Consider the following 9,323-nt stretch of genomic DNA (forward strand, 5'->3'; position numbering starts at 1 on the left):
AAAATCGCATACATGTCAAAACACTTAATTACATTCCAGATGGCAGATAACATGGTTAACATAATGATAAATCACTTAAAACAACCGACATTATAGCATCATATCGCAAAGTGTATAAACATGATTAATTATTAGCTTTGTGCATGCATTTACATATCACATATAAATATATGTTTCAAATATGTTTTGTTCTAGGTAATCTACAGCTTGATCAAGTGTGTGTATATGAAGAGTTTTCGAAAAAACAAGTAAATAGCTTGTGTTAGAATGCATAAAAGAGGTCAGTCGCAAACGCGATAAATTGTTTTAACAATATCTTAGTCTGGGAAATGGGTATGTTAATTGATCTTTAACCATAAATGAGACAAAAACATAACTAAATCTGGCATCTTAGTAATTTTCATCGTCGTTGAATTATAAACTTCAATTAAAAACATGGGAAAAACTGCATAACTCCTCGCGAATTTTTGTAGATCAAGCAATTTTGATATGAAAAACATATAAACATACCAATTATATACACAAAGCAAATATGTGAATTGATAGCTAATGTGAATATCTACACGCAAAACAAATGCACAAAAATCTGTGTAGGAAATTATTGTAATATTTAACAACTACTTCATCAATTCTAGTGCGATATTTACGCAATAATTTACATGTTGGTAAATTTTTACTTTAAAATAACTATTAAGTACTCAACCGCAAGTCAGACACCTGTCATTCAGAACAAATTTTGTAAAATTGACAAAATATTCACTTGTATTCTTCATATTGTAGCAGTAGTTTAGCAGTTGTTTTTTATGTTTATCTTATTACATCTAAAAGTGTTTGTTTGTTATGCTTGAACAAAATGTTTGCTTCCATTTATCCGACTGATTTTTTTGTGCCTTCTCTGAACGTTTAGCCTTCTAGATTGATTTGTTATCATGTTTGCTATAATCATTCATATTCACCAAGTTAGGGTAAAAAATAACTTGTATAGTGAGTAACTCGTAGAAACTCGTAATAGAAAGTACAAAGAAACACTCTTTGGCCGAACTATATACCAATCCTAATTTGTTCGCGATATGATTATGAACAAATATCGTTTTTGACTGAACCGTATTAATAAAACATTCAAATACAATAAGCACACATTTATCGTTTTCGAAAAGAGTATATAGAACAAGAAAACACAACAAAAATGTGGCAACTTCATCCTTTAACGTATTCTCCTAAACGTGCATTATATGTGTACTATTTCTTTAAGTTAAAAGTCCCCGTCGCTTTTTTGTTTCAATTAATTTTCTGCAAAAGTCTTTGACATTTTTCCAACTTCTGTTGTGAAGGTCATTCTCACTTTCAATACATGCAAGTATTTCTTTTTTCCCTGGTAATTTACCCATTATCAAAAAACGATCAAAGCGTCTGTGAACAGCTCCTTTTTCGTTTTCACTCCATTGCTTTTTGGCTGCTTGTTTTGTTCTCCTGGTATTTGAAGTACCCTTTTCTGTACATGGATAATAAAACACCACATGACGTCGCTAACTGCCATGTGTAAGATATTCATTTTAAATATATATACTTAAGTACAATTTTTCATAGCAAAATTACGACAAAAGCGTCCAGGTACTTACGGCACCTGATAATGACTTCGTTGTCACACGACAAATTTGGAAACATTGTTTTGCCTAATGAATCAAACAATTACTTTTTTAAAGATTGGCTACATACACCGATGTAGCATGTCATAACATATACCAGGTTGTTCCAAACATGTAATCAAAGTTCGAAAAAGTATACAATGAATATTTTTTACAGATACTAATAAGAAAAAAGGTATGCACGGTTAAATGAAAGGTATTGTACTTCTCTGGACAAATGTGTTGGAAGAAAAAAGAACTGGTGAACGGACTGTGGTTCACAGTAAATCCTGTATGTATTGTGCGGTGGTGGGTATAAAATGAACTATCTTTTCTTACCCATGTCAGAATGTATCGTATAGCAAAATATCGAGTATACGCTATTGTTTTTTTGTCGTTAAGATAAAATATCAACCAATGTCCATATGTAACACGCAAGTTAAATTTCCTAATGTCTCAGAGTTTCATACACAGTAATTGGCATCGTATAAGTCTTATACTGAAAATTAAAATTAATGATATTACACTTCTTGGATAAGCGATAATTAACGCTTTTGTTATTATGATGAAGTCGATGTCTTTAGACTACAGTGGTTAATACACATGCTCACCAGTTTCATTGACAGGTGTAAATTCTGAATTCTTTGTGTATATGAAGATTTTGAAAGACAAGTAGTTCATAGTCACTACAACTGGTAAACAATATTTTATTCTTTAAAATTCGCATAACGTGTGCTTTAACATGGTAATATAATGATCATCGACCAACGTGTTATGTTAAGCCCAAATAACAATTAGCATCAACCGGAATAAATATTGGCACAATATAATTTAAGGCAAAATTACGCCCATTTCACTGAAGACTAAACCAAACCAGAAAATATGCCTTAGTAGCTTCGACATAGTGAAATATAACAAACCGTCTCATCAACTTCTTCCGTGTGTACGGATGTTGTTTGTCCTGGTTCCTGGCTGTCCGTAGATCTAGTAGTCATTGTGTTGCCTATTCAAAACAACAATAAAAAATGGTATAAAACATAATTTAGTCAGAGTTAAAAAGTTCGTTATTCATGACACCATTTAGTACAACACATTGGCATAAATTCCTTGTACAACAATTACAATAATTTCATGATGTTCATAATATGTATTTAGGCATGTGTAGTAATAACAAAATCACTGTGAAACATACCCTTTTTTGTTCCGTACATTTCTGAAAATGCAAAAAACAAATACACATTATCAGACAGAACGCATTTCAAGTAGAGCTTGACGACGTTCAATGATAAACCATTTTAATTCACGGCTTAAAGGTATTTAACCAGAAAATACGCCTTAGTAAGGCAAATTTACGCCCATTTCACTGAAGACAAAACCAACCAGAAAATACGCCTTAGTAGCTTCGACCTTGCGAAATATTACAAACCGTCTCATTGACTTCTTCCGTGTGTATGGATGTTGTTTGTCCTGGTTCCTGGCTGTCCGTAGATCTAGTAGTCATTGTGTTGCCTATTCAAAACAACAATAAAAATTGGTATTGCACATAGTCAGTGTTAGAAAGTTCGTTAGTTATGAAACCATAAAGTAGAACGCATTTGTATTAATGCATGTGTAGTAATAACAAATCACTGTGAAACATACCCATTTTTCTCTCCGTGCATTTCTGACAATTCAAATAACAAATACACATTATCAGACAGACCGCATTAAAGTAGAGCTTGACGACGTTCAATGATTAAACATTTTAATTCACGGCAAAAAGATATTTGAATATCTGTATTTAAAATGAATAACTCATGAATGAACATGAATGTAATCATAAAACTGATTGGCTATATTTATATTCACTTTTTTTTGCGTCTCCATTTTCGGCATCATTTATCATTCGACCCTTATGAAATATATCGTTGGTAGCGTCAATGCTGAATAAGACATTTAAAAACACACTTCTGGTGCTTTAAACTTAAATAACGCGCATGCCATATTTAATTATTATGGTGAAAAAACTAAAGATAATTCTTCTTCTAATGGCGTGATTTAAACGTTTGATGTGCAAAGTAAAGATATATGTAGCTACCAGCAAGATTTGTCTCTGTATTTAAAAAAAGTAAATGAAGCTGCCTTGACCCTCCTTTTCATACTCCTTTTCTAATTGCCGGGCATGTTTTAACCGTGTTATCAGATCCCCTTTGTATTCGAGAAGAAAGTCTCCTTTTTTAAAAGGCTAAGTGGCAAAGACTCCTTCGCCTGAAATATTTATATTTGTAGACATTTTACATTTATAATCATTTTGGTCATATATAGATATAGGCGCCAATAGTGTTTTATTCATAAATAATCAATAAATCTTTATGCTTCTTCCATACTTCTGCCCAGTATTAAGTAATCCAATAGTCCATGTTTGTTTTCTTCTTTTTAATGGAAAGGGGCTACGCTGTTCTTTTATAATTTCTAAACGACTTTAAACATAACCATGTACAAAAATATTTGTACCTATGACATCATTGACATTGACGTAATTCTGGCAGTACGTTCTTGCGAGATCAAGGGGACTTGGACCCTTTTGGCTACTAAATGTTAAAATGGAAATGTCGATGAGAAAAACAACAAGAGCTGTCAGAAGACAGCGCGCTCGACTCTTCAAGTGCTTGACAGTATAAAGTAAGCCACCATGGGGAAAGTGTTCATATTCAATAAGGTCAAGGTACTATAGTCATATTCTAACTGGAAGAGGACCATAATTGAAACATATTGACCCTATGTCAATTTTATGTAACTTGTGAATATGTTACTATGTCGTAAAAATTATTTTAAACCAAACATATTGATCGCTTATATTTTAAAGAAGTGGTACATTATAGACGATTCTGAGTTCATGTTTCCACAAAACATATGAATTTAACATTTGTAAAGACATAAAACAAACTAATAAGATTGCATTTCAAGTTTGATAGCAATAGCTTGGGTGGGATGGTTGGACGGTCTTAAGAAAAAAAAAATGCTTTTTTCAACATGTTAAAAAAAATAAGAAAAACAAAAATATATTTTATTTTTTTTTTGGGGGGGGGGATTTCTAGGGTGGGGCGTGTGGGATGGTTTGGGTGAAGTCCATTGTGGTGTATCAGGTAAGTGTTGTTTTGTCAAAGTATGAATCAAATCTGATCCTAAATAAAGAAGACATGGCAATTTAATCAAAATTTATTAATTTGACCTTCAGATTCAAGGTCAAAGGTCAAGGTAAAATTCAACTTGCCAGGCGCAGTACCCTCAAGTTACTAAGTGGAAAAAGGGCCATAGTTCTTACAAAATGCTTGTTACAGCTGTCTGCTCTTGTTTATAGATTAAGGTCATGTTGGTTAAGAAGTATGCAAAATATGAAAGCAGCATGTCAAGGGACAATTAAAACATTTGAGGTGGTACGCAAACTTTAACAAAGAATTATTAATAATATGCATATTCTAAGTGGAAAAAGGGGCCATAATTCTTACAAAATGTTGTTTACAGTAGTCTGCTCTTGTTTATAGATTGGGGTCATGTTGGTAAAGAAGTATGCAAAATATGAAAGCAATATGTCAAGGGACAAAGAAAATATTTAAGGTGGTACGCAAACTTTAACATAGAATAACCAATAATATGATTATTCTAAGTGAAAAAAGGGGCCCTAATTCTTACAAAATGCTTTTTACAGTTGTCTCCTCTTGTTTATAGATTGGGATCATGTTGGTAAAGAAGTATGCAAAATAAACCTTATGTCAAGGGACAAAGAAAATATTTGAGGTGGTACGCAAACTTTAATAAAGATTTATCAATAATATGCATATTCTAAGTGGAAAAGGGGCCATAATTCTTACAAAATGCTTGGTACAGTTGTCTTCTCTTGTTTATCGATTGGGGTTATGTTGAGAAAGAAGTATGCAAAATAAAAAAGCAATATGTCAAGGGACATATAAAGTATTTGCGGTGGTACGTAAACTTTAACAAAGATTTATCAATAATATGCATATTTTAAGAGGAAAAAGAGGCCATAATTCTTACAAAATGCTTGTTACAGTTGTCTGCTCTTGTTTATAGATTGGGGTCATGTTGGTAAAGAAGTATGCTAAATATAAAAGCAATATGTCAATGGACATAGACAATATTTGAGGTGGTACGCAAACTTTAACATTCCAACGCTCACGCTCACGCTAACGCTCACGCTAACGCCGACGCCGGAGTATATATATATATATATATATATATATATATATATATATATATATATATATATATATATATATATATATATATATAAAACTAACGAAAAACTGCATAGAGCTCTTCTTTGTTTAACGTATATTTATAAAATATATTCGTGAAATATGTACCGTAAAACAAGCTTTGTAATCAAATGATATTTATATAAATCTATCTTTAGAATTCGTCTTCCAGTATTACTTTAACGTTTACATAAAAACGCTTTTTAATAGTAATTGAAAGTTGTAAACATAATTAAAAACTTACCTTAGTTTAATGGGCTTGTTCGCTCGAAACTCCATTTTTCCAACTTACTTTCATTAAATGATATAAATACCGAGTGTATGATTTTTAAACAGCGCAACCGGGGAACTGTTATAAGCCTGGATACACACTCGATTGTCATTTGGTCAAGATTTGTGTATATTTTGTGCATGCCACAAACCCGCTAATCGGGGAAGGCGTTGGATTTCTAATTTAAATTGACAGTTTGGTATTTCATACACGTAGATTAGAGATTTTCACCTAAAACCAACCGGGGAATTCCCCGGTTGGTAGGTGTTCCCCGGTTTGTTGGTGTGTATTCATACGATTTTCCCCGGTTGGTAGGTTTTACAAACTCACCCGCACGCGCACACACGCACACACACTCGCACACACGCGCACACACCAAACACACACACATTCACACACAATACCGCGAACGCACACGCAAGAACGAATGCAAGTACGTTTTTTTGGGGCATTTGTAATCCAATTAAAATCACAATCTTATGAAATATTTGTAATATTTAAATTTTCACTTTAACTTATTTAATAATTTTAATCAATTATAATTTATAAAGTTTTAATTAATTTCAATTAACAAAATTTTAAAATAACTATTGCATATTGTTTAAAATAACTAGTGCATATTGTTTAAAATAACTATTGCATATTGTTTAGAATAACTATTGTACATTGTTAGAAATATTTAAGGAATTGCGCAGTTCATATCACGCATTACGCCCAGTTTTCACAAAACTACACCGGAATACTTTTTGTGCAAGGTGAGCTACAAACTCTATCATATTGATGCACTATAAGAAAACAGCTTACTAAGCTAACAAAGAATAGCACATTCCAATCTAAATTGTTTACCAAATCAAGAACGCAAACGTAAGCAGTAGAAACTTCTAGAAAATTCCATGACCAAGGGTTAACAACTTTGACCCGAACAAATATAAAAAAGTAGGTGAATCAGCGTACCACGTGAGACCACATAGGATCACGTGAGAAACGTATTAGGAAAAGTCTGATCAGGTTTCAGAAAGTTGCATCTGAAAGGATATTTAAGAAAACACTGTGGGGGACTCACCACAGTGTTTTTCCGGATATTACAGGTGAGCTGTTGCTACTTATTTATTTTCAAACCTAAATTATTGTTTGCTGCAAATAAATATATTCATACTTAAATTATTGTTTACTACTTTAATTTGTTTCAGCTACATTCAATGTAGAGTATTTAGGAAAGTTGTTTGACTGCACAATATCCAAATAAATATATATTGTGTATTAATGATAATTGCTATTTTATAAGTATCATATTAGTAAAACAAATAGTACTGTCTTCTCATAAATAAATAATCTCTTTATTTTATGATCTAACAAAATAATGTTAATGCCTGAAAACTGTTAGTGAAATTGAACAATATTCTGTGTGATTTATTAATATATATTAAGAATCAATATCGTTGCATATGTACGTATATATCATAAATGATATTTATGCATGCAAATATTTATCTTGTTTTATAAATTAACACAGTGTTTTTCTGGATATTACAGAGAATAAAATGGGTTGTTTACACTGTCGACTTCTTTGATTGTTTACATCTATTATGGATTATAGAATATTAGCGCTTAACGCTAATTTGCATAAATTGAAGAATGGTAACATTTAATGCTAACTGAAAATGAAACACTACAAATACAACATTCACTAAGACCGTAATGGACAGAATAATTAATTATTAAGAACTAAATAATGTATCGTACGTAAATAAAGATCCCGTTACCAATTACACTAGATGGAAATAATGAAAACTTCAAGAACATTGAAATAACAAGTAAAAGCACGTACGATATCTGGTGGAGAATAGGTTCTAAAGTTTAATTCCTTTACAATAACATTTTCCACAACAAAAATCGTCAAAAATGTTTCAAGATGTCTCACAACAATTTACGTTCTCGCCTATCAGCCACTCTACCGCCACAATTGACGCCGCCAACATCCCCACCTGACGATACGACAGTTCCGTTCAGATTTTCATAAACAATTAAATTCTATCAAAACAATCAGAAGAGTAACAATACATGACAGCCCATTTCAAAGTCACCCATTACAATCCGATGCACCAGACACCGAAGAAACCCAAGAAACAACACTCCAGCCATTAACGCAGGACCCGCCGAAGGAATCGCTGCTTGAGCAATTATCCAATTTCCGGTACGACCCAGTACCACCGCCATATGGTAATTTTCAGTGTCTTCCCGACGAACGACTACAGGATCCAATTTCCAGTGTTATTTCGCAGAGACCTAACTTTTTCTTAAATACCCCATCGCCTAGTGTTAATAGTGCTAATTTTCCATCGCAAAGTGCTAATAGTGACAATATTAACTTACGTAGGCAGACGCCTTCCGCACCTGGCCACTCTCCAGCAGACGGGGAACGACCGGCGAGAAACTTCCATACCGCACAGACTTCGGACCCTAGAGGTACAATGTTTAAGCCAAACATAATTAAGTTAGCATGCTTTACAGGCAGAGACTATGATAGTTTTACCAGCGTTTCTGGCAAAATTTCAGAAATTTTGTAGCATGAATAACATTGATAGGGGTGAATACGCTAATGTTCTTCCATTTTACCTGTCCGACAATGCAGAGAATTTTTACAATAATCTGACCGAAGATATTAAATCTAATTATCAAGAACTCACCAAAGCACTTGCTAAACGATAATCAAGAATTCACTATTTATACAGATGCTAGTACCTCCGCAGTAGGATTCATTTTATGTCAGGAAGATTCTCCAAAACGTCATCATGTTATTTTATATGGGGGTCGTGCTTTAAAAGATAACGAAAAACGTTACAGTAGTTGTGAACTGGAATTATTAGCAATCATTTACGCTTTGAAAGAATGTAGAGTCTATATATCAAATATGCATGTCAAAATTATAACAGACAATAAAGCTTTAACATTTTTGCATACAGCAAAACACTCAAATGACAGACTATACAGATGGGCTTTAGAACTAGAAAATTATGATCATGAAATCATTTATAAAACTGGCAAGACAAATCCGAGCGATTACCTTAGTAGAATTAACTATTCCAAATCAGACATTCACGTTAAATCCCAGGAAAACATACATACACTTTCCAATGATAACGCACCTTTAACACCTCCACAAACCTTGGC

The 9,323-nt window shown here is 32.8% G+C and overlaps 1 long non-coding RNA gene across 1 annotated transcript; it reads right to left on the minus strand.

The window, feature by feature from the left end:
* Positions 1-1,266: 1,266 nt before the first annotated feature.
* LOC127870339 (uncharacterized) lies at positions 1,267-3,275 on the minus strand. The gene is made up of 4 exons (XR_008044766.1): positions 3,052-3,275; positions 2,818-2,838; positions 2,546-2,628; positions 1,267-1,492 (listed from the first exon to the last, which is right to left on the minus strand). It is a non-coding gene; the product is annotated as an uncharacterized LOC127870339 (long non-coding RNA).
* Positions 3,276-9,323: the final 6,048 nt, after the last annotated feature.

Source organism: Dreissena polymorpha, chromosome 2 (assembly GCF_020536995.1).
Source record: "Dreissena polymorpha isolate Duluth1 chromosome 2, UMN_Dpol_1.0, whole genome shotgun sequence".
In the NCBI taxonomy this organism is placed as follows: Eukaryota; Metazoa; Mollusca; class Bivalvia; order Myida; family Dreissenidae; genus Dreissena; species Dreissena polymorpha.